The 26,434-nt window shown below is 46.1% G+C and overlaps 1 protein-coding gene and 1 pseudogene across 2 annotated transcripts in view; one reads left to right on the top strand and one right to left on the bottom strand.

Annotated features, from left to right (window-relative positions):
- The first annotated feature begins 254 nt into the window (after positions 1-254).
- The window catches only part of ARHGAP5 (Rho GTPase activating protein 5), an 82,304-nt gene continuing 56,124 nt past the window's right edge, over positions 255-26,434 (top strand). The window contains exons 1-2 of one of the 2 annotated variants that reach the window (XM_054972370.1): positions 255-489; positions 12,825-12,888. The gene's annotated coding sequence lies outside the window, so the exon portion shown is untranslated. Of the gene's footprint in view, positions 490-1,279; positions 1,356-12,824; positions 12,889-26,434 lie in introns of those variants that run through there. The other variant, XM_054972371.1, reaches the window with a different exon arrangement.
- LOC129324915 (phosphoglycerate kinase-like) lies at positions 22,112-23,444 on the bottom strand (annotated as a pseudogene).

Below are 26,434 nucleotides of genomic sequence, written 5' to 3'. Positions count from 1 at the left end.
TCGTGCCCGAGAACCTGCTTTGTCACGCGCGTGGTGCGTGGGCAGGGCTTCCAGGGAACCTCGCGGAAGAAACGGAAACGTTGGCCGGGTCCGTCCCGCGCACGCGCAAGCCCGGCTAGGCCTCGGGGACGCGCGCGCTGAGTCGCGGCGGCGGCGGGCAAGACGAGGGAAAGGGGGGGAGGGAGGGAAGGAAGGGAAAGCGGCTGAGGTAAAGTTGGCGGTGGGGGCGGGGGAAGAGTGTCTGCGCGAGAGCGAGAGAGTGAGGGAGCGAGTGAGTGAGGAGACTTCGTCAGCCGAGCTAGTGCCGGGGAGGCTCGGCGGCGGTCGCCGCCATTACTAAGTCGAGAGCACCGGGGAGGGAGAGGGAGGGGGGATGGGGCCAGGCCGTCGCGGCTGGAAGTTGTGAGGGGGGCTGCGGTCCGGAGGGAAACGGTCGCCGCCGGCGCGGACGGAAAGCCCTGGGAATGCCGCGGAAGAACCGAGTCCGAGGTAGGGGGAATAACCCGCTCCTCCCCCTGCTCCCTCGGCCAACTCCGGCCGGTCTTTCTTTTCCCTCCCCATTACACCGAGCTCGTCAGCTGCAGAGCAGAGGGGTTCGGAGCCGGGCGAGTGCCGCAGCAGCCCGGACTCTGCTGGCCGCCGCCAGTTCCAAAGAAGGCTGAGGCCGCCGTGCTTGTGAGAGAGATCCAAGAGCTCCCCTTTCTTTCCCTTTCCCTCCGTCGAGCCCGCTGCGTACCTTCACGCCTCGGAGGAGGGGTGGTAGTGAATGGACGAGGGTTGCACGCCTTGGTGGCTCTGGTCCCAGACAGGTGATGGAGGCCTGAGCCAGCGGGGAGGATCGCAGCCTGCTCTGCCAGGCGCTGGCGGCGGCGGCTGCCCGCTGATCACGGCTCTCCCAGCGAGAGGGAAGGAAGGGAGCAATGCACCTTATTTCCTTCCTTGTTTCTTTTTCTGCCTCTCCGTCCTCCTTTCCCTTCTGTCCTACTGCTTTCCCACCTCGACCCTAGCATTCCTTTCTCTTCCTTCTCCCCCCTCTTCTCTTCGCTTTGGCCACCTCCCTGAAGCTCGCTATAGCAAACTTTAGTCTCTAAAAATGTGCGAGTGGCCTACTCTCTCCTTGAACCCTTTCCCCACCTACATTGGGTGGGTGTAGAATACTTCTGGAACCTAGGTTATGCGAGCTGTGCTGCTTATTTTTTCATGTTCTTTCTTGCCTGCGTAACCCCGGATTTCATCCATCAAGGGGGGAGAAAAGGACTATATGGAAGCCTGGAAATGACAGTCTGACGTGGAGTAATGCATAATAAGTTTAAAGGGAGGAAAGAAGCTTTCTTGCGTGATAATGGCTTTAAAATGTAAGATTTGCTATTATTGTTCTTTTAAAAAAGGGTGTGGAAGTCTTCTCATAGTCTTTTTGTACATGAGGTTTTCAGCAGCTCCAGTGTTAAGGATTTGCCTGAAAAGTAGGAGGAAAATGTTTTAAAATAGGTTAGTGGGTGGGTGTGCATGTTAAGTTTAGGCTCTCATAGATAATTAGTGTATTTTCCCTCTTAGATACCAGCAATTGGCAGAGATTTCTACCACTGCACAGTAACACAGTACAATGGATCCAAACATTTGTGGATCAATTGCCCATCCATTTTAGCTGCATTTTTAACGGGTTTCTTTCTTTTTGAGAAGAATAATGGCATTTATATTGGTGTTCACAATTTCAAAAATGAATAGGGAGTTAAGGCAATATTTTTCTGGGGTGTGCACTGCTTTCGTGTCCCTTATTATTCTACTATTTTATGTTTTTCTCTGGAATTTTATTAACTGAGGTCCACAAGTCCTCAGTGTCAGTGTTACATATCAGTATCCTGAATATTTTTCATTATAGCTCATTCTTTTAGTCATAGAAATAATTATGTGTTGATGTTTGTTGACAGTAGCAGTACTTTAATTTTGTACTACATTATCGAATATAATGTTTTTCTTGTGTCCTGTATATGGTGAAGCAGACTCTTACACATAAAAAAACTAATTCCACAATACATTGGTTAGTTTATAAAATGTTACACGTACAACGCAATCCTAAACAGAGTTACTCTAGTCTAAACTCGTTGATTTCAATGGGATTAGACTGGAGTAACTTTGTTTAGGATTGCATTCTTAGAGTAATCCTGATCCAGTTTATTAAATGGGACTTACTCCAAGATAGTGTTCTAAGGGCTGCATTGTAAGTGTGTTACTGGGCAATATGGCAAACACTATATACTATTAATCAAAGATAGATTAGCTATTTAATATCTAAATGAACTGAATAGTTATTGTAAGAAATAATTGGAGCAAAATAGCAGTAAAAATATACAATATTTTAAAAGTATAATCCTGATATTTAGCCTGTACTCGTAAATTGGCTTGCCTGTGTTCTTTAGTCTTCTACAAAATTGGTTTAGTATGCTGCTGCTGCATACATGTTTTCCTTAAGTATTACACATAATCACTTCTGAATAGTTTCACTAAAGGACCAAAAATGTTTAAAGATCTGCCATTATTATTTCTAGTTAGGCTGTTAATCTAGTATAAGTGATGTTTGTAAATATTTTTAATACATGATTAATGGTACTTTATCAATATTTTACTTTATAAGCATGAGTTTAGCAAATAAAGCTTAAACATTTGATTTGGCATACCTTTTAGTGATTTTGTTGCATTGTCCCTGTGATGCTGTTGTAAGGTTCCTGCAATTTATGCATTACTGGCATAGGGTGAGATTTGTGATAAGCTAGTAAAACATGTCTTGAGATTATACTATTTATATTCTGTTTTAAGTTTGTTTATATTATATTTACATCCCATCTTTCTCCCCAATATCTCAAATATAAGGTTCCCCAGCAGTCTCCCACCCAGGCATAGACTGGACATGCTGTGCTTCATCAAAGTTGTTTTCATTGTGTGTTCTTAGATCATGGCCTGGGACATGCTATCTATTCCATTAGAAAAGAAAATGCTGAATAGGCAGGCATGGCAAAATTTGCTTCAATTAGTTTCTCTAATTTACCAAATGTTTTGCTCATTGCTTAACGTGGATAGTACTTGTAATTAGAGATGGGCACGAACCTAAATACGAACCAAAAAAACCCACGAACCAGCCCGGTTCGGGGTTCGCGAATCAGGGTTCGTGGAAGCTCGTTTCCACGAACTGGACTATTGGTTTGTTTGGTTCGTATTAAAGGACCAGTTTAAATGACCATTTTCCCGGGGGAAATGGCCATTTAAACTCTTCCTGCCACTTGCAAGCGCCAGAGCCCTTTAAACTGTCAGGTGGCAGGGGGGGATTCCTCCCTTCACCGACTGCCAGCCGATAGTTTAAAGGGACCTACCGCTTTCAAGCGGCAGAGCCCTTTACACGGCCCTGCCTCCACCCCCAGCCCCTCACCCCCTCCCAAGCCCCTGCCCCAGCACTCCACTTACCTTCCATCTGATGCTGGGGTGGTGGAGGCCTCCTCCACTGGCAGCAGAGGAGGCAGAAAAGGGCCTTCCCACCCCTCAAATGGCAGCCGTGGCTGCTATTTGAGGAGCGGGAGGGCACTTTTCGGCTTCGTCTGTTGGCCTGCGCGCCTGCAGGGCAGCAGAGGCGGCGGAAAAGGGCCCTCCTGTGGCTGCCATTTGAGGGGCGGAAAGGGCATTTTTGGCCTTCTCCTCTGCTGCGCGGGCAGCAAAGGAGGCCTCCACCACCCCAGCATCAGAGGGAAGGTAAGTGGGGGTCTGGGGGTTGGGTCTGGGGGGTGAGGTCTGTGGGTTGGGCTGTTTAAAGGGCCCTGCTGCTTGGAAGTGGCAGGTCCCTTTAAACTATCAGGGATTCCCCCCCCCACCCGCCGCCTGCCAGCTGATAGTTTAAAGGGACCTACTGCTTGTAAGTGGCAGGAAAGGGTCTTTTAAAATGCCGGAAAGGGGCATTTAAACCCCATGAACTGGTTCGTAACTGGGCCAGTTCCGTGTCAGTTCGTGGTTCGTGGAAACCCCATGAACCCCGTGGTTCGTTTATTCTGGTTCGTGCCCATGTCTACTTCTAATGTGATAAGATACTTTTTGTCACATGCAAGATGCCTTAATCGTTTCTGTTAAATTTTTACTAAAGGGACTATGAATTTTAAAAAAGCAACACAGTATATCTAATTTTTAACGTGACCCTATCTGTTGATACTTAAATCTAGAGATTGGAGCCATGAACAGAAAAAAACAAGTTTTTCTACAACCTGAGAAAAGCACCACGTTTGCAGAAAAAATCTGCAACCTAATGAATAATAGAAGCAGTGCTTGTACCTTGAAGAAATGACATCTCAGTGGCCATTGTTGGGGGTTGCTAGGCAACCACAGCGACATTGCCAGCCATCAAACCTTTGCTTCTGTAAGAAAAAGGCATGGGAGAAGGCCCCTTTGCAGGTCTCTTTTGGCCTCCAAGTTCACCTTGCTCCCCCCCCCCCCCCCGTGCTCTGAAGGGGGAGGACTCATTGGACAAGGCCTGGCAGCAACCACCAGGTAACTTGCTACCATGCAATTTGTGCAACTCACCCAAGTGTGGTGGTGGCCACACAACTTGTATGGGCCCAGCAGCAACCTCCAAGGAACTTGCATGACTTAGGCAGGACTGGCAGTGGCCACCATACAACTCATTTGAATGACTTGCCACAACGTCATTTTTGCATCTTGCCCAGACTTTTCCTAGGGAGAGACTGCTGTGGTGGTGGTGGAGGGAAATCTGAGTCCTATTGTGATGTAGTGTTTAGGATGTAGGACCTAGGATCTGAGAGATCCAGGATCAAATTTCCCATCTGTCATGATAGTTGCTGGGTGATCTTGGGCCAGTCACTCTTTCTTGGCCTATTCTACCTCACAGGACTGTTGTGAGGATAAAGTAGAGAAGCCAATTTTGGTCTCTTGTTGAGAAAGTGGGGTATAAATGAAATAATAAAGGTTGGTTGTGAATGAAGAGAAAAAGAATCAGACAAATGGGAGATGATTTGGGGGCTGCTGGAAGAAGAGAGAGAGGATACAGTGTGGGGAAAGTGAGACGGGAAAATTTAGTTACCCCATAAGTCCTTGTGGGTTCCCCTAAACCAGCGATGGCGAACCTATGGCACGCGTGCCACAGCTGGCACGCAGAGCCCTCTCTGTGGGCACACGAGCCAAGTTGCCGATCGCTACGTCCAGGGCTCATTTGGAGGGGGAACGCCTGCAACGGCGTTCCAGTAGCTCTGAGCAGAGATCACATGGGTTTTGACCCTGCTCACGTGATTCCTTTTCCTCAAGGCTGCCTCCCTGCTGCCCGTCTCTTTAGCAGCAGGAAGCGGATGCAGCAGCCAGGCTGCTGGGGCTGGCTTTCTAAAGAAGAGTAAGCTGCTTTGATTTAACTTGCTTTACTTTCAGTCGTGGCTCTTGAGAGAGAGAGAGAGAGAGAGAGAGAGAGAGTACTTGCAAGCAGGGCTGCTGGTCTAAAGAAGGGCAAACTGCTTTGATTTAACTTGCTTTACTTTCATTCATGGCTTGAGTGAGAGAGAGAGAGAGAGAGAGAGAGAGAGAGAGAGAGAGAGAGAGAGAGATGTTAGTTGGGACAACTGTGAGTTGTTTTTTCTTAACTAAAACCTCAGTATTCAGGTTTAATTGCAGTGCTGGCATTTTGAAATAAGTTGGTTTTGTGTTGCAGTTTGGGCACTCGGGCTCAAAAAGGTTCGCCATCACTTCCTTAAACTATTAATTTTGTCTTTATCACAGACTTCTACGGTTGGAAATTCTTGTCAAGTTAGTAGTATCTCACATTGTGTTTTAGGCAAGAATAAATGCAGTGCCCAAACTACAATATTGGCAATATGTGTACTCTGCTTTGAAAAGCTTTTTTTAAAATCTGACGTTCATCTGTTTGGTATTCTTTCCATTTTTAGTTGAGAATATGCACAATCTTATTGCGCTTTTTTGTGCCAGAACAGCAGAAGATTAATTCAAAATATTTGGTTATTTTTATATGGTGATTTTTTTTCTATTACTAGGTGGATATTATAAGCATTTCTGAAAACTCAGATGTATGAAACTGCTGCTGGGTAGTGTACGCTTAACAGTGCAGTACATTTGTAATGCCTTTTTTACTGTTTTACAATTTTCAGTTGTTGATGTAAAGTACCAAAGATGAAATGGTAAAATGCATGTATAGTATCGTTAACAGTGAATGGTGAACCTGTGATTAAATTCCATGTAATGCATTAAATATGGAAGTAGCAGTGGGAAAGGAATGACCCTTTAACACTGTGAAGGTTGGAAACCGATTTAATGAAATCTGACATGTGTAAGGTCACATGTCAGAGTGACCGAATGTGGGTGTCATGCCATGGACAGAAGAGGGTAGGGTTTGTGTCACAGTTAAGAGAAGAGATCACTTGTGCTGGTCTTTGGAGGTAGTCATAGCAACCTCCTCATGGTGCTTCCTGTCTTTTCACTTCTTGATGTAAAGTAGTAGAGAGTCATTTGTCACCATTCCCATTCAGGTTCTGTGGAATTCAGGCAAAACTTAAGGGTTCTCTGACTTTGAGTATCCAGAATAGAAACAGCCAGGCATCCAAATTAAATGTATGGTTTCCGAAGTCAACTTTATTTGTAGACCTCAGTTTTGCTGGCATTAAGACATGAACATCTTTGGTTGTTGAAATGCTCATGGTTTGCAATGACCGTCAAAATTTAAATTCAGATATTGGCTGCGAGGCTCTTGGGAGCTTTTTTGCTGATAAAATCTTGTCTCTCCGCTGCGATCTCCCAGCCACAGTTGATACAGTGTGCGAACTGGAGGCCCCTTGGCCGCCTTCTGGGATAATATTAGATCATTTCAGCCCACTCTCTGGGGATGAGATTGACAGGATCCTGCGAGCAGTTAGGCCTACCACATACTCCTTGGACCCGTGCCCTTCGTGGGTGGTGAAGGCCAGCGTAGATGGGCTATGGGATGCCCTGGAGGCCATTGAAGAAGCTGTGGTTAGGCCTCTCTTGAAAAAACCATCTTTGGACCCTGCTGACCTGGTCAGTTACCGCCCAGTTTTGAACCTCCCGTTCCTGGGTAAGGTGATTGAGCGGGCGATGGTAGAGCAGCTGCAGGTCTTCCTGAATGATTCCTCATCCCTAGATCCCTTCCAGTCCAGCTTCCGTCCGAGACATGGGACAGAGACATTACTGGTCACCCTGATGGATGATCTCCGTAGACAGCTGGATCAAGGCGGGTTGGGGCTACTGATATTGTTAGATCTGTCAGCAGCATTCGATACGGTCAATCATGACCTGTTGAGCCACTGCCTTGCTGATGTGGGGATACAAGGGATGGCCTTGCAGTGGTTTGTCTCTTTTCTCCATGGTTGGGGACAGAGGGTGGCACTGGGGGAGAAGTTGTCATCCCTCCACCCGCTGGTGTGTGGTGTCCCTCAAGGGGCAATACTCTCCCCCTTGCTATTTAACGTATATATGTGCCCCCTCGCCCAGCTGGTGCGGAGTTTTGGACTTGGGTGCCATCAATATGCAGATGACACCCAATTGTATCTGATGATGGATGGCCGGCCTGGCTCTGCCCCAGATGTCCTGGAACATGCCTTCGAAGCTGTGACTGGATGGTTGAAGCAGAGTCGGCTGAGATTGAATCCCATGAAAACAGAGGTCCTGCATGTGGGTCTAGGGTCCATGGGTGCGGGACTCCGGCTCCCTGCTCTTGATGGAGCGCCGCTTACGCCGGTGTCGAGAGTTAGGAGCCTGGGGGTGGTCCTGGATGCTTCCCTGTCTATGGAGGCACAGGTCGCAGCAGTTGTTTGATCCTCATTTTTCTACCTAAGACAGACTCGGCAACTTGTCCCTTACTTGTTGACCCATGACCTTACAGCAGTGATCCAGGCAACAGTCACCTCCAGATTAGACGACTGTAACTTGCTGTACGCGGGGCTTCCCATGGGCTTGATCCAGAAACTGCAGCTGGTTCAGAATGCAGCTGCACGAGTGGTTGCAAGAGCTCCAATCATGGCACATCCTCTGTCAACTGCACTGGTTACCAGTTGAGTACTGGGTCTAGTTCAAGGTTTTGGTGTTGACCTATAAAGCCCTATGCGGACTGGGTCCAGCATAACTTCGGGACCACCTCTCCCCATACGTTCCCTGGAGGTCGCTTCAATCAGCTAATAAGCAGTTGCTGATGGTCCCTGGCCCCAGGGAGGTCCTTCTGGCCTCTACCAGAGCCAGGGCCTTTTCAGTCCTGGCTCCGACTTGGTGGAACTCTGTCTGAGGAGACTAGGGCCCGGGGGGATTTGTTATTTTTCCACCAGGCCTGCAAGACTGAGATGTTCCGCCAGGCATTTGGTGGGGGCTAGGCTGTCCTCTTGCCGGCCATACCACTGAAGACCGTCCACCACCCATGCAGGAGCTCATAAAATGTGACACAGGTCATTATGTAAGAGCCAAGCCCTGCGCCTAAAATGCTGAATATTAATATTTATACTTGCCATTTGAGAAATTTTATTGCACATGGAATAATGTTTTAAATGTTTGTTTATAATGTGTTTATTGTTTTAAATTGTATGTTATAAATTGTATGTTGTTACACTGCCCTGAGCCCGTCCCGACAGGGAGGGCGGTCTAGAAATGTAATAAATAACTACTATGGTGCATAGACTTGTAAACTATGCAGAATACAACTACCACAAATTCCTGTCTTAAATGTTTTTTTTAAGACTGGAAATTGCATTGGTTGTATTCTGTAAGTAGGATACTTTCATTCAAAACTTGGATTGTATGTATGGACTTATAATTTATTTGATAATTGGATGTTGACTACACTGGACTATAAATATGGCCTGTTAGTTTTCTTCTGATACCTTTCACTTTTCTGTCCTTTGTCTATTAACACTTTTTTTGTCGATTTTGTGTTTAAAACAAAGCAAAATGTTTCTTGTAAAGATGAAATTTGTATAACAGAAAAAGATTGCATGAACTTTGAACCCTTTGTACCTAATTTAAGGAATCTGAAAATAGATTTTCTCACACTGAATATAACTAGATTAAAACTAAGGCTTTGTTGAAATGGATTTCCAAATGTTTCTGTCCAGACAGTGGGCTTTGAAAAGTCTTCATGTCCTTTGGTGAGAACAGGGCAAATTCTTTAATCATTCATGTTTAATTCATTTAGAATAAATAGCATTGACAGCTGTTTAAGTTTGTTGAAATCTAATATAATTGCTATTAGGCTAATTTATTTGATACAAAATGAAATTTCTTAAGTATACATGCAAAATAGCATCATTTCCCAAATTATAGTTTAATGGGACCAGAATACTCTCATGAACAATATTCATGTCTGTATATGAAATACATAGTCCTGGTATGATCCATTGCTTCTACCTGTATGCTGGGTTAAAAGGGTAATCTGGTTAACCACCAACATCCCTGTTTACATTACAACTGCTGTAATAATTAACAAAGGTTAAATACAGTAGGGGAAATGTGTACTCCATTTTTATGGGGTTTGGGGAAAGAGTGCAATCCAACTACAATGGTTTCAGGTGGATAGTCATGTTGGTCTGTAACAGAAGAGCAAGATTTGGGTCCTGTAGTACCTTAAAGACCAGTTAGATTTCCAGGGTATGAACTTTTGAGAATTGGAGCTCCCTTCATCAGATGCGTAACGAAGATATCTCTGCCTGATACCTGATGCAGGGAGCTCTGACTCCTGAAAGCTCATACTCTAGAGATCTAGTTGGTCTTTAAGGTGCTATTGGACCCAAGTCTTGTGATCCTTTTACCTTTCGCAATTGTTTAACTGTTAAACAGTTGACAGAATTATGTTTAAACCAAGTGTGTGAGTTTATATTTAATTTAGAAGTTAAACGTAAGATTATTTAATAGCATATGAGAATCTGAGTTTTAAAAACAACATTAGGGAATTCTAACTCTAATAACTATATTGTGAAGAATGTTTTAAGTGTGGTGTTTATTTTGCTGCTTCCCTGATTTCCTTAGATTTTCGCTGCCCCCAACAGCTTTTGCCTTAGTTCTGTCTCAGTTGAGCTTGTATTTTAGGAAGACTTAGTTATAGATGTAGATGTAGAATGACAGAATGGTCAGTGCATGGTGGTGACTATGAAGTAAAAAAAGACTCCTATATTCCAGATGAAAAAGGCATTTTATTTAATGAGAAATAGAATTTATTTGCAAGTACATGTGTGCAATGGTTTCAGAGTAATTTAAAGTGTGTGGATTTCAAAATGGTTCATAAACCTGGTTTCAAAACAGGTACAGATCTTTAAACATTTCTCTACACACCCAGTCACAAAGACTAATTTTCCACATAGCGGTCACTTAGTCCAAAATAAACAGACTTAGAGTCTTTCTACATGAGATATCTGACATGTGAAGAACATGTGTCGGGAGATGCAATGTTAGCCAGGAAGAGTAGTTTAAAAAGACAGAACTGGCAGCAGGGCAAAGGCTTTGCTATACACTGGAGCTATGTGAAGGGGCTGTGAAATGCCAGAAGGGAAACTTCAGCCCATTATAACCTCTCCAGGTTCAAGCAGCTCTAGAAGGCAGCTCCAGCCCATTTCCATTTCTCACTGCCTTCTGGTTGAGACCCCACACAGTTTTAAACTGGAGAGGTGAAATTGGCAGAGCCTTCTGGGAGGCGAAGATGAAATTGGCAAACCCTCTGAGAAGCTTTCTCCAGTGGCTCTTTTAAAACTACGCTTCCCGGCTAATGTTGTCTCCCTACAGTTGAGGAACATGTGCTGAGGCGTCTCATGTAGAGAGAGACCCAGTCGCAAAGACTTATTTCCCTCAGTTGTCACTCAGACTGACTTCGTGCACAGAGTCAAACACACAGGCTCCTTCCTTCAGTACTTCATTAACAGAATAAATAACATTCCTTTCAGTCACACAGATTTCCACGAACTCACTAACTGACTAAACTTTCCTTGTGCATCCTGGTTAAATTCCAGTTCACTCTGCCCCCTAAGGTACAGCTCCCATCCACTCACAGCACACTTCACTCACCCATCCAGCACTCCCTTGCTTTAGAGGCCACAGTTTTAAACCACAGTTACAAATATTTTGAATGACAACTGAGTAGTTAATCTGTGCCCTGTAATTTTGTTACATGCCTTTGCAATTCACATCATAGCAATATCAGTATGGTGGGGACTCATCCAATAATAGCTCATGAGGGAGAAGGCGTGTAGTATGTGCTTGGTGGATGTTGGTATTTCACTGGCTGGATGCGATTGTATGATCAATACTTCAACCGCAGCAATTTTAACATATTTTAGGGAATTTGAATGTTTGCCAGGAACTGGGAATTACTCAAATATAACCAACAATTCCAATGAAAACCTAGTAATTGTTTGAGTACAAGGCAAAAAAAAAGTCTGGTTTAATGTCTTTTAGGGATAACATTTATAGTTAATTTCCTTTCCTTCCATTTTAGCAGAATATGGGCTTAAACGTTAGTGGCATTAATGCTGAAAGTAGAGTGGGATCCAGCCCTATTTTTTTCTCATCTAGTTTAGGTGAGATGGTTGAAGTTTTAAGCAAATTCCTAGAGGCAATTGATAGATTCGTAATTAAGCAAAGACTCAGTCCAGGTAAGAGGGAAACTACAGGCTCATTTCGGGTTCCGCAAGGTTCCTTGGGCAGTGTACTGTTAAAAAGAACAGCCACTCGATGTGGTTGGGATGAATAATGGGAGGGATTCTCTCTCTTTCAAAAAGCCTCGGCTTGGGTTTTCCTTATAAGGATGTGTGGGGGGGAATGGGATGTAACAGGAAGCAGGAAATCCAGGGCGGCTTTTCGCAAGAGAGAAAATCCACAATGTGATTCTCTGCTGAGGAGAAGAGCTGTGGGGGGGAGGATGCTCTTTCTCTTGCAAAGAGCCACCCTGGATTTCCTGTCTCCTGTTACGGGTCCCCTCTCAAGCTCCTGGAGGATAACCCAAGCTGAAGCTTTTTGGAAGAGAGAGAGAGAATCCTTTTCATCGCTCTTCCCTCGGTGGAGAATCGCATTGAGTGACTGTTCTTTGTAAAACTACACTTCCCAGGGAACCTTGTGGGACCTGACACATGAAGAACACGTGTCTGGTGTCTCGTGTAGATTGGCTCTAAGTCAGAGAGATTGGTGATGTCAGTTGACTCTGAAGCTGATGCCTTTTCTGTCCTTAATGAAGTCATGTTCCCTTAAGGTTCTGCTTTGGAGCTTGGGAGTACTTCTTAATCCAGTTTTATCCTTGGATATCCAGATGGTGTCCATGGCCAGGAAAACTTTTTATCAGCTTTGGTTGTTGCACTAGCTACATTAACTTGTCATGAAGAATAAGAACCTTGTAAGAATAAGAACCATACGTTATGCAGCCCTTGTTGGATGTTTGCAGATTGTAATTCGTATTTGAAGCCCTATATTAAGGACAAATATACTTAAGTGAGGATAGACATTTTGAGTAAAATGATGTCATTTATGTTTTCCTGTGACTTTTGTGATACATTCATGCTTTTAAAACTCTCTCATCCTATCAAGATATCCTAGATATGGAAATGTAGGGTTTGTGGTAGTCTTACCCAGATAAAGTTCTATTTAATACTGCTTTTGCTATAATAACATTTTACTTGTTAATTTAATGTAAGCTAATAACTCATGATATGGTTTCAATGAACTGTTTTAAACATCTGTTGAAGTTTGTTAATGTTATGTTTTGTGAGATATATGTTGTAAACTAATTCAAAATTAATAATAATAATAAAAAACAAAAACAAAAAAACCCCTCTCATCTTGATTTTTTTCAGAATGCTCTCAGGGAAGAAATATTTGAAGAAAATTTAGAAAGTACCACAGTTTTGTCTGTAAAGGGTAAGCGTCTGGTATTTTCTTAAAGACAATATATGAGTACTGTTTTCTAAACATCTTAACTTTGTGTTTTTTGTAATTTGATATTTAGATAAAATCTTTCAGAGGAAATTTGTAGGCAGACTAGTATATGATATTCAGTATCATATCAGAGCTGCCTTTTAAAGTACCAAAATAAATCTTGAAAATTAGGCTGAATTTTAAAATCTAAAATATCACTATTGAATAGCTAGAAAAGTAGTTTATTAGGTCATCAATCATTCAATGCTGTTTTTGCACTAATAATTCTGTTATGTGGTTGCTGCAGTGATTGAAGGCCATACCAGTTCCGTACTTCCACCTTTTGGGTGCTGAGCCATTGAATTCTGTCGTTTGCTTTCCAATAGCTCTCTTTCTCCAACTTGAAATTGTCCTTTGCTGATAACTCATACAACTGTTGCTCTTGTTGTCCTTTACAGCTACTCCTTATCCATCTTGGGAACAGGCCTCATGCGCCTGGCAGCCGTTTACTTCTTAAAGTACATGTGTCTCTTGCACCCAAAGGCATTTCCTATCTTTATGTTTTGTAATAATGCCTAGAGGCATATGTCTTTTTTTTTCAGAAGTGCCCTCTTGTGGTCACAAGCAGAGTTACTTGTGTGAATTCCACACTTCAAATGTTTGTTAGATGGAGAAGGGCAAAATACTTTAAAAGAAATTCTTGACTCTTTAAATCCAGAAAAGACGATCACTGATCTTGATTTAATTTAGGAAAACTAGTGAAGGCACCTGCCAGTCCCTGTTGAGGGTGAAGCTGGGTGGTTACATGTTTTAAAATAGTAAAAAGTCCAGTAGCATCTTTAAGACTAACCAACTTTATTGAGGCATAAGCTTTTGAGAAACACAGCTCTCTTCATCATATGCAGGAGAGCTGTGATTCTCGAAAGCTTATGCCTCAATAAAGTTGGTTAGTCTTAAAGGTGCCAATGGACTTTTTGCAACTACAGACAAACACCTCTGGATACATATTTTAATGCTGCCTCTTAAAAATCCCTGCAAATAGAAGACCAAAAGTCAAGAAGTTCTCCTATATGTGCTAGTTACCCGTGTGTTGGGTGTTCATATCTTGAAAAAGAAATGTAAGAGGAAATAGAAAAGTGTAAATAGTAGAGGTTAGGGATAATAATATAAAAAAGGAAAGTGACAGGCTTCGAAGCTAAATGTATGTTACATAAAGTACAGATAATGAGACAGAGTTAGTTGGCAAGATGAGGAAATTTGGTTTTCATTGTTTTCAATTTGTGATGACAATTCAGGAATTAGATGTCTGAAGGTACATTTGGGAGTTATTCTTGTAAAAGTAATGTAATCAAAAAACTTGTTAGAAAGTTGAGTGAGGAAGAGTTGGGAACCAAAGGTTCATCTTCGTTCTTCTGTGCCTCCACACATGGGGACTGCGCAGGCGCAGGCCAGCCGCCGGAGAATTTTCTAGAGCTTCCATGGCTCCGAAGGGGCCGTTTGTCGCGCGCCTCAGCGACCGTTTTCCCGCCCAAACGGTCACGTGATCCTCCAGCGACCAACGGCCCCTTCCCTCAGTTCTCTTCTTGCCGCCGCTTGGAGAGAACGTGAGCTTCGTTGCTCTGTGCTTTTGTGCTTCGTGCTTTATTCTGACTGATTGCTTGGCTTTTGACTTCGGACTTCGTGACCTCGACTATTCTTCGGATCTCGTTTGGACTTTGTTGTGGACTCGGTAATTTGACTCGGACTGTTTTTTGACCTTCCTTTTGCGTGCCCCTGAAGATGGCCTCAAAGGCTCTCTTCAAGCATTGCCTCCAATGCCACACTAAAATGGCCAAGACCGATGGCCATGAACTGTGCCTGTTCTGTTTGGGGGAGACCCATAATGTAACGGCCTGTAAGATTTGCCAGGGCTTCACCAGCAAGGCCCGACAGGAGCGCAAGGCCCGTCTTAACTCCTCCCTGTGGCAGAAGGTCATGTCCGGAGGCGCCCCGTTGCCCTCCTCCAAGGCCGGCCCTAGCCCCTCTGCCGAACGGCATTCCAGAGCTGGCTCAGTGGCCTCCGCGAGGTCGGGGTCGAAACCGCGTCCCCCGAGTGCCTCGGCGTCGAGAGCGGCCTCTCCAGCGCAGGGACCGGTGCGGCCGCCCCGTAGCGCATCTTCCACCAGGTCGGATCCGAGACCGACATCGGAACCGAGGATCCGTCTACCGAGTCCCCGATCGGAACCGACGACCGGGTCGATTCCGGTAAAACCTAAGAGATCGAGGCCGAGGTCCCCTTCGAAGGCGAGGAGCGCGTCGGTTCCGAGGTCTTCTTCGGAACCGGCGAAGAAGAGGAAGAAGACCAAACATCACCGGTCGCCGCATCCCGCTCCCCAGGAAGAGGTCATCGTGCTTCCTCACACGCCTTCCCCTCATCTGGATTCCCCGGAGCCAGAGGACATCTCCGTGCCGGTGCCGGATCCGATGGCCTTCGAGACGGTGCCCGCAGAATTCTCTTCGGGACCGGAGCCGAGCCCGCGCCGTCGGATCCGAACATCGCCTGCTCTTCGGTCGCCGAGGCTGGAACCGAGCCCGTCTCCTCGTCGGAGCCGTCCGTCGCCTGCCCGTCCGTCTCCACCAGCTGCCGGTCGTGAGCGACGTCGGTCTGGGGACAGTGTCCGATCGGTCCGGTCCACTGCGTCCCGACATCGACAGGCCTCCTACCTCCCCTCGCCATACCATTGCCAGTGGGAAGGGGCACCTGCAGGTTTCTCCGTGTCGGAACCGAGGCCTTCGACATCGAGGTCGACGTGGGCTCCCCCTCCGCACCAGGTTCCGGAATCCCAGCTCGGTTCCGATGAGGAGGATGTGGAGAGCTTTGGCGGCTACCAGTCGGAGTCCTGGTCCGAACCATCGCCAGCTGAAGAGCTTGTACCATCTGCGGACTCGCCATTCGAGGACCTCCGCATCTACGCCGACCAGATGGCAAGGATGGCCAAGGCTCTCGAGATGGACATCTCCTCGGCAGTTCCCCAGACCAAGGACAAGCTCCTCAAACGCATTTACGGAGACAACCCGGCATATGTTGGCTTCCCCATGCTCGAGGGTCTTGAGGAAATCGTGGAGAAGGTGTGGCAGGTGCCCTGCGATCAACCTCCAACATCCAAGAGGATTGAGCAGCTCTACAAGATCAAGCAGGGTACCTGGCCGGCGCTGGTGAAACACCCTCCACCTTCCTCCTTGGTCACAGAGGAGTTCAACCCCAGGCGATCGGGTCACTCCTCGGTACCTGCCGATAAGGAGGGCAAGAAACTGGATGCCATGGGCAGGCGCCAATACATTGTTTCTTCCCTAGGTCTGAGGATTGCCAACTATCAGACCATCATGGCAGGGTACCAGCTGTACCTTTGGGAGAAGTTGGCATCCTATACACGAGACCTCCCTCCTGAGCAGAAGGCTGTGGTGTCCCTGCTGCAGACAGAGGCTGTGAGGCTGTCTAAGCAGCAGATGAACGCTGGAAGCCACGCTGCTGACACTGCTGCTAGAGGGATGGCTTCGGCGGTGGTCCTCAGGCGCCACTCCTGGTTGCGGTCTACGGCCCTGTCCCAAGAGGTGCGTTCCAGAGTGGAGAGCATGCCATTTGAGGGGGATTCGCTTTTTTCCAAAGCGACCGACGAGACCCTGAAGAAAAAGAAAGAGGACCGGCAGACGGCGCGGTCTTTGGGTCTGGCTCCAGCGGACAAGCCCTCCTCCAGGTCACGGTACGCTCCCCGATCTGGCCCTTACCATTACCAGGGCAGATACCATCAACAGCGGCCAGGCTACCAGCAGTATCCTGCCTACCAACAGCGGCCTTACCCTCCCGCACAACAGCAGAGGAGGCGTCGGCCCTTCAAGCCTCGTCCGGCACAACAACCGGCCCAGCAGAAGGATCAGCAGGGCACCGGGAGGCAGTACTGACGGGTCACGCCAGCCGTATCCCCGAACTTTTCGGACAGACTTAGTCCACTCCTCTCTGAGTGGGAGTCAATAACATCTGACTCATGGGTCTTAACTATTGTTGAACTGGGATACGGGCTGGAGTTCGTTGAGCTGCCTAGATGCAGTTCACCCCTGACAGCTGTCAATAACACTATGGCCGAGCTGGATGCGGAGATCGTGTCGCTCTTGGCCAAGGGTGCTGTGGAAGAATTGCCCTATGAGGACTCTGTGAAGGGATTCTTCTCTAGGTTCTTCCTGGTCCCTAAGAAGGATGGGGGCTTACGTCCCATCTTAGATCTGAGGGGCCTTAATGCCTTCCTCAAGGTGACCAAATTCAAAATGGTAACGTTGGCGGCTGTGATCGCCTTGCTGAAACAGGGGGATTGGTTTGCGGTTCTTGACTTAAAAGACGCATACTTTCACGTGGGCATACGGAAGGAGCACAGGAAGTACCTGAGCTTTGTTTACCGGCAACGGGTTTTCCGGTATAGGGTGCTCCCCTTTGGCCTGTCCACTGCCCCACGAGTGTTCACTAAATGTGTGGCCCCTGTGGTTTCCTTCCTACGGGAAGAAGGCTGTACCATCTTTCCGTACCTCGATGACTGGCTCATCGTGGCTGAATCAGAGTCTAGGCTGGTGCAGGACATTGGCTTGGTACTTAGCACTTGCCAACGCCTGGGGCTCCTGGTGAACTTGGAGAAATCCAAACTGGTGCCCAACTGCAAGGTGTCCTACATTGGTGCACTGTTAGACTCTGTGGAGGGTAAGGCCCTGCTCCCCTTGGAGAGGGCTCGGTCCCTAAGGGGTCTAGTGTCCATGTTTAAAAGGAACCGGTTCCAGTCTGTGCGCACTATCCAGTGCTTACTAGGGCATATGGCAGCGGCCACCTCTGTGGTGCCTTTCGCTAGGCTGCGTATGCGCCCTCTACAGAACTGGTTTGTGCGGAGGTACGATGCTCTGCTGCACCCTCCGTCCCTCAAATTCTCTATCCCGAGGGTCATCCTCTCCTCCTTGGACTGGTGGCTGTCTGTTTAGAGGGACCCCTTTCGGGTATCAACACCATGACATCACGGTTACCACTGATGCCTCTCTGTTGGGATGGGGGGCTTACTGTGGTGATGTGTCGCTGCAAGATGTCTGGTCTGACAGGGAAAAGACCCTCCATATCAATGTGCTTGAACTAAGGGCCATTCGTTTCGCACTTGTGTCTCTTACAGCACTGCTGAGAAATCGTCAGGTCTTGGTACAGACGGACAACACGACTGCCATGTACTACGTGAATCAGCAGGGGGGCACAGTGTCCATGGCCCTGTGCCGGGAAGCCACACTCACTTGGCAGTGGGCTATCAAGAACGGCGTGTCGCTCCGTGCTATACACGTGGCTGGGTCGGACAATGCCCGGGCAGATGCCCTCAGCAGGGTCCCTTTACTGGAACACGAGTGGGAACTGAACGTAGAGTGCGTTGGGCCGATCTTCCAGATGTGGGGTCACCCGGTGATAGACGTATTCGCCACTGCGGCGACCACCAAGGCCCACACGTTCTGTTCCAGGGCAGGGAGCGACCCCCTCTCTATTGGGGATGCCTTCCAGTTTACGTGGACGCAGGGCTTGCACTACATGTTTCCTCCATTCCCCTTGATTCCCAGGGTCTTGTGCAAGATAGAGGAGGACGGGACGGACTGCATTCTAGTGGCCCCCTTCTGGCCACGGCAGGTTTGGTTCCCGAAGCTCCTGCGGATGTCCCAACGGACGTATGTGAGTCTGCCCCCTCGGCAAGACCTTCTCCTAAACGGGAGCCTGGTCCACCACGATCCAAGGAAGCTGCATCTAACGGCTTGGCGGATCGTTCCTCCCCGATAGGCTTTACTGACGAGGTACAGAGGGTCCTCCTGAATGCTCGTCGGCCATCCACTAGGCGCGCTTATGCGGCCAAGTGGCGCAGGTTTGAGCTCTGGGCACTTGCCAGAGGAGTGGTGCCTGACAACAGTCCCTTGGGGGTGGTGTTCGAGTATTTGTGCCACTTGCGTGGCCTGGGCTTGAAGGCTTCCTCCCTCAAGGTCCACCTGGCAGCGATATCGGCTGCTCACACCCGAGTTGAGGGTGCTACGGTGTTTTCTCACCCACAATCCCGCCAGTTCCTTAAGGGCATGTACAATCTTTACCCACCTGTGTCAGCGCCAGTGCCTCAGTGGTCGCTGTCCTTGGTGCTCTCACGTCTCATGTTGCCTCCATTTGAACCGATGGCTACCTGCCCCTTGGATATGCTATCCTACAAGGTGGCATTCTTGGTGGCCGTCACATCGGCCAGAAGGGTCAGTGAGCTGTCTGCACTGCGGTCTGACCCTCCCTTTCTTGTGTTTCATCCCAACAAGGTGGTCCTGCGTCCCTGCCTTGGGTTCCTGCCCAAGGTGGTGTCCGCCTTCCACCTCTCGCAGGATATCTCACTGCCTGCTTTCTTTCCTCAACCTTCCTCTAAGGGGGAAAAGGCCCTTCATTCCCTAGACTTGAAGAGGGCCCTAGCCTATTACCTGGATAGGACAAAGGGATTCCGCTCCAGTCCTCACCTGTTTGTATGTTTTGGGGCCAAGGACAAGGGTAACAGGGCTTCCTCACAGACCCTGTCTAGGTGGATTGTGGCGGCCATTAGCGAGGCCTATTCCCTAGCAGGGGTGGCTTGCCCGCTTCATGTCAGAGCCCACTCCACGCGGTCCCAAGCATCCTCTTCGGCACTCCTCAGGGGGGTGCCCCTGGTTAACATTTGTAAAGCAGCCACATGGTCCTCTGCAGACACCTTTGTCAGGCATTACGCCGTTGATGTCAATGCGGAGCAGGATGTATCTGTGGCCAAGGCTGTCTTACACTCCCTCTTTTCCTGAGGGAGTTTTTGGTTTGACTTCCTTGACGTACCTCTTGGGTACCCTTGAGTGGAAGTGTGTATATATGTACCTTGGGGGTGTGTATATATGTAAATATTGAGTATTTATGTGTCCTTACACAGTATTTTTACATAGATGTATATATGCATGTCTATTTATTGTTGATCTTGTTTGCTTAATAAAATTGTGTTGGACTTCACCCCCGCCTTCCTTATTGTGTGAAGCTTGGTACACTCCCATGTGTGGAGGCACAGAAGAACGAAGATGAAAACAGGGTTAACATACCTGTAACTTATGTTCATCGAGTTCTTCTGTGCTGACACACAACCCTCCCTCCTACCCCGCTGTGAACTCCAATGCACAATACTGTGATGGCTGTAACGGATATTGGTGTTTTTAAGGTGTTACGGCTGAAGTGTGTTGGTCAAGCGGCGGCAAGGGAGAACTGAGGGAAGGGGCCGTTGGTCGCTGGAGGATCACGTGACCGTTTGGGCGGGAAAACGGTCGCTGAGGCGCGCGACAAACGGCCCCTTCGGAGCCATGGAAGCTCTAGAAAATTCTCCGGCGGCTGGCCTGCGCCTGCGCAGTCCCCATGTGTGTCAGCACAGAAGAACTCGATGAACATAAGTTACAGGTATGTTAACCCTGTTTTCTTTAGGAACATAACAGAGAATAGGGCAGGGAAAGTAACAGTAGCATATTTGGGTGACTTTTCCCACCCCAAATTTCCTTGAGAAGTTGGGTTATTAGAATTGTACTGTATCTATTTCGAATGCCCTGCACAGGAACCCCACAGTTAAACTCTGGGAGATAAAATCTTCAAGGAAAATCCAGCATTTAGTGAATATCTCTGTTTGGGGGAAGGGCTAGAAAGATATGTGCAAGTGCTTGATACCGATCACCAATTCTAAGGAAATAGTATTTGGGCAGGCTTTAAGAAGGTACAGGAACACAGATCACCCAGATATAGGAACCATCTCCAAAATTTAAAACCGGTATCAACCCCAAACAAAAAATACAGATGTAAAATGTGTCAGTAACATAAAATACTTTATGCTGTTGACTGATTCTCCATTTAGCACACCTGTTTGTGTCACATAGATATTTCTACAAAGAGCTAAAGGTTGGAGATTAGACATGGGCATGAATCGAAATACGATGCAAATTTCGTCACGAAATGGGCTGTTTCGTGTGTGTCGCGAAACAGCGTTTTGTGGGGCCTCAGGTATCACGAAATTATCAAACTTCACAACTTTTTGGCCTGTTTCGTTAGCTTCATGAACAATTTGTAATTGCAGACAGGCTGGCACCAATCCATTGATTCCCTAGGCAACAATGGGCCCAGACCTTTTGTTGCCATTGGAAACCCCAATTATAGCCCACTTACCCTTGATTGGCAGCTCTCCTAGCCATCTGGAGAGCTTCCATTCTGCCCTATACAGCCAGGAGCTGGGAGTCAATCCCCTAGGCAACCAAGGAGGTGGGCCTTCTGTAGCCATGGGGACACCAATCTCACCTCTCCAAACCCTGTTAGGCAAGTCTGTCAGCCAACCACAGAACTCTTGTTCTGATCTATGTTAGCGTTTTACTGGGTTTGGAGTGGGAGAGTGTGTGGAAGGATTTGGGGTTGTGCTTTTGGCTGTTGCTGCTTTGAAGAGACTGAAAGAAGTCTCTTATTTCCAGCTCTTGGCCTTGCTATGGGAAGGTCTTTGGGTGAGGGTGTCTTTTTTCCTCCACCCTACCCCTCACTCTGTCTTCCCAGCCCAGCTCCACCATGACCGGTCCTTCATCCTCCTCTGATCTAGCAATTCCCGGTTCCCGTTTCAGTCATGCACTCTGGCAGCACTTTCCTTCCCACCCTTCCCAATCAACGTGTTGCAAACTGGGAGGGTGGGTGGAGGAGAACCTGCTGAAGTTTCCCTGTGAGTTTGGCATCTCCAGGTATGAAGGGGACTGTTGAAATGCCCTGGGTTCTGACAAATCACGAAACTAACGAATCATTTTGGTAAACGTGTCAATTTCGTGAAGTTTCATGATTCGCCATTCATGGATTGCAACGAAACATGAAACTCTCATTTTGGGCTTTTTCCATTTCGTGCCCATGTCTATTGGAGATGAGGAAAGGAAGAGTTCCTTCTCTTGATTTTCATATACAGCAAAGGAATTACTGTATATATTGAGCTGTGAAAGGAGTCACTAGTATCTTATCTTAGACATTTATATATACACACTAACTCACAAGAACTATTTAATGCACTACAGTTGCTCCAAGTGGGGTAACAGTGGGCAAATCAACATTATGTAAACTGCAAATTGAGCCATCTTCATCATTCCATTGACTTCCAGTTTACATTTGGGATCTGCCACTTGTACAGAGACAGAAGCACTGCAGCGACTGCTTTAAGGACTGGATGTGCAGGAACATACTAGGGAAGAGGTTCTTAACCATCGCTGGTTCTAGCCATTACACATTGCTCAGAGCAGCTACTCCAGGAAGAACTTTACCTTCTAGAAGTTCCAGATTGGCACCACCTCCAGTGCTCACATGACTGACTTTATCTTCAGTGTTCCATTTGGCCCAGCAGGTAGCAGTGTCTCCCCCACCAATGATGGTGATACAGCCTTTTCCTGTAACTTCAACAACCTTATCCATCAAGGCTTTGGTTCCTTTGGAAAATTGTCCCACTCAAACACACCAACAGGACCATTCCACACAATCTGCTTGGCTCTGCCCACAGCTTCAACAAACTTCTTGATGCTTTCAGGACCACAATCCAAGCCCATCCATCTAGCAGGAATCCCAGAGGACACTGTGGCTTCTCCAGTATTGTCATTCTCATCAAATTTATCTGCAGTGATAAAATCCACGGGCAAAGTGATTCGCACTTTATTTTTCTCTGCTTTGGACATCAAGTCCTTGACTATTTTTGACCCTTCTTCGTCAAACAGAGAATTGCCAGTCTCCATGTTGTTGAGCACTTTGAGGAAGGTGAAAGCCATTCCGCCTCCAATAATCATCTCGTTTACCTGATCCAGCATGTTATTGATCAGCTGAATCTTATCCTGAACTTTAGCTCCTCCAAGGATTGCCAAAAAGGGGCGTTCTGGACTCTCAAGAGCTTTAGCAAAGTAATCCAGTTCTTTCTTCATCAGAAAACCGGCAGCTTTCTGAGGTAGATTGACACCTACCATGGAACTGTGAGCTCTGTGTGCAGTTCCAAAAGCATCAATAACATAAACATCTCCTAGTTTCAAAAGCGAGGCCCTGAAAGTATCCACTTTTGCAGGATCAGCCTTGATCTTATTCCCTGAAGCATCCTTCCCTTTTCCTTCCTCTTCTACATGAAACCTGAGGTTCTCCAGGAGAATAACTGAACCAGCTGGAGGATTAGCACAAGCCTTTTCCACCTCTGGACCTACGCAGTCTTTTAGGAACAAGATGTCCCTGCCTAGTAATGTTTTGAGTTCTGCTACCACTGGCTCCAGAGAGAACTTGTCAGGCATAGGAACTCCATCAGGTCGCCATTAGTACCACAGAATTGGCTCCATGGTCCAAACAGTGCTTGATGGTTGGAATAGCTGCCTTGATTCTTTGGTTGTTGGTTATTTGGTTGTTCTTCATTGGGACATTGAAATCAACCCTCATGACCACCCGCTTACTCTTCACGTCCACCTTGTCGAGGGTGAGCTTGTTGGAGAGAGACATCTTGGCGGGATCCCTGGAAGCAAAAGGGCAGGCAGGTGGGCGAGCGGCAGCTTGAGTGACTAGTACACTAGGGCTGTAATTTTATGCGTACATATTTGGGAGCAAATCCTGTTGCATGGAACAATTTCTGAGGAATGCACTGTGAGGCTCTAAACAATTAAAATAAGTTATAATGTAAAAGTGGAAATAGGCTGTCCTGGATTCCTTTACAAATAATAATATAATAATAACATTCGATTTATATACTGCCCTTCATGACAACTTAATGCTCACTCAGCGGTTTACAAAGTATGTTATCCCCACAACAAAACACCCTGTGAGGTGGGTGGAGCTGAGAGAGCTCCAGAGAACTGTGACTAGCTCAAGGTCACCCAGCTAGCTTCAAGTGGAGGAGTGAGGAATCAAACCCGGCTCTCCAGATTAGAGTCCCACACTCTTAACCACTACACCAAACTGGCTCTCCAAAATGGAGCAATTTAGAAGAGTTCAGGTTTTTGTGGAGTGGGAAAAGAGTATGAAGCTATTGATCGCTATGAGATGTGAAAAAATACAAGTGGAGGACCCATGAGTATTCATACTGAGGTCTCATTTCCCCCCTCTCATACTCTTGCTTTTCAACTGGGTTTTCCCATGGTTGGTCCAGAATTCCCTTTTCTTAGACCCACCTACCTACCCTTTTCTGTTATCCCATCTTCAGCCGCCTTCAACCCAGCTAGGTTGGGGATTACCTAGCAACTCCTAAAATGACTGCTGAGATCTCGCAAAATAGTCTTACAAGATCTCCATGGTATTTTTTTTCTTAAAGAAGTGGACATTGCTTCTCTGTTTTTAGGTTTTTTCCTTTTTATTCAGTCACAAAATAGATACTTACAATCATACATTAACAAAATATGTAGAGGAAAACAAAAGTAAGATACTATCAATACAAAATAAAAAAGAAAAATAAACTAAAATGTTTAGTTTTTTATCCTTTTTAAAACTTTTAAAAAACATTTCATATTTTTCTGCAAATCTGGAGCTTTCCCTCACTTGTAGAACAATACACCATCTCTATACATGGTCCTATTGTGTGGAATTTTTGATCCACATTCTGAGGTTATTGTCCAGATTGGAATTTAATTAGATATATAACTCAGCTGTACCATAACTTAGGCTGTATAATGGCTTGTGCCTGATTTAGGAGCTTTATCTCATGTTTCACTAGTGGGTTTTTAATTTTTAAAAATATTTTAAAAGATCATCATTTGTACAAAACTAAGTATAAAGTTATAAAGTAAGACTTAAAAGTGTAGAATTGTGTTGTGGGATTCATAAAACTAATATATAATATGACATGCTATCAGTGCTTCCAGTGAAAAGTGTATTGTCTGTAGTTAAACTAACAAAGTTAGTTATTAAAGCTAGTTATTAAAATGGAAGATTTCAGAGTTATACCTGCTTATAAATCACTCCCTCATAGTTATGCTGTAATGTCATGTATGTGGATGGTATGATTACTGTGTGTTGAGGGAAACACCATCTGTACATGCCACAGTACTATTTCACCATTTTGCTGTCTTGGCATTTACAGCAAATATTATTCTTGACTCCAATCTTTAAGAGGATATACATAAGTCTTTGCTATAGTGAAAGAAGGCAAGGGTTAAAACTGCCTTATTACTGTGCTCCCTTATGCCTTTGTCCTCCAATAGTGAAGTATATCTTTTCTATAGGGAGAGGTTACTGAAAATGCCTGCCTCAACATCATGCCTGTTCAGGCTTTTAGCCATATTCCAAGATTTTGAGTGAAGTTATGACAACAACAACAACATTCGATTTATATACCACCCTTCAGGACAATGCCCACTCAGAGTGGTTTACAAAGTATGTCATTATTATCCCAACAACAAAACACCCTGTGAGGTGGGTGGGGCTGAGAGAGCTCCAGAGAGCCGTAACTAGCCCAAGGTCACCCAGCTGGCTTCAAGTGGAGGAGTGGGGAATCAAACCCTGCTCTCCAGATTAGAATCCTGCGCTCTTAACCACTACACCAAACTGGCTGTCTCTCTCCGAACTGATAAGGGCGGGACAGTGTTGTACATTCCGAACATGGTCAGATGCACATGATATTTCATATAGCTAGGTTGCATGGTATGATAGACTCCCCCCACTCTCCCCACTGTGAGACAGATTTTCCTGCCAAATTGAATTTCCGTGCTTTGACTGAGTTGCCCCAAGTAGCATGTTAATATTTGTGGTTTAGAAAGTCTGTTTGTCCTACTCTGTCATGCAGATATATTTTTGGCTTTTAGCCCAGCCCAGGAACTTGATGAGGAAAAGCAGGAACTCCCTTTTTGTGCTTGGAAATGAGACTGTATAACATTTAAAAAGAAATGCAACTTTATTTAACAGGCAGGGATTGAGTAAGTGTAGTCAGGGGATGGAAATGCAGAGGAAAAATTTTGTTGGTTTTACAGAATACGCTTTTTGCAATAGGCAAAATAGTATCTTTGAAGCTTATTTTCATATATTCTTGGTTTTAACAGTGAGAGATGTCTTCCGGAAGTTTCCTATGACCTTTCAGGTTTTCTGCAGTTAATCACTTTCTTTGTGCCCCTTACTCACTCCTTTCTGGAAACTAGAGGGCATTTCTATCTCCTGAGTAGTCTAAAACCGCTTTTCCTTCACAACAGACCTGGGGTCCTCCTCCGAATCAACCCCCCTTCAAAACTGGGCAGGAATTAATCTTTTCCTCAGAAGATAAAACCCCTCTTCTTTTTGGCTTGACAGGGAGTCACAAACCCACTACCCAATAACTCTTGCCCAAAACACACTGGTGTCTGTGTAAAGTAGACTTTGAATTCTTAGATAGAAGTCTTCTTCATGACAGTAATGCTACAGTTAAAGCAAGGGAATCTTTTAGCTTCACTCTGAATCTTTTAACTTCACTCTTTTTAGCTTCACTCTGAAGGGAAGCCTGCAACTTTAAACTTCAGTATATACCTTAATTTGGTTTTGCTGCTTTGA

Source organism: Eublepharis macularius, chromosome 2 (assembly GCF_028583425.1).
Source record: "Eublepharis macularius isolate TG4126 chromosome 2, MPM_Emac_v1.0, whole genome shotgun sequence".
NCBI lineage: Eukaryota > Metazoa > Chordata > Lepidosauria > Squamata > Eublepharidae > Eublepharis > Eublepharis macularius.
Note: the sequence above shows the minus strand (reverse complement) of the source record. Positions and strands in the feature narration are given on the sequence as shown.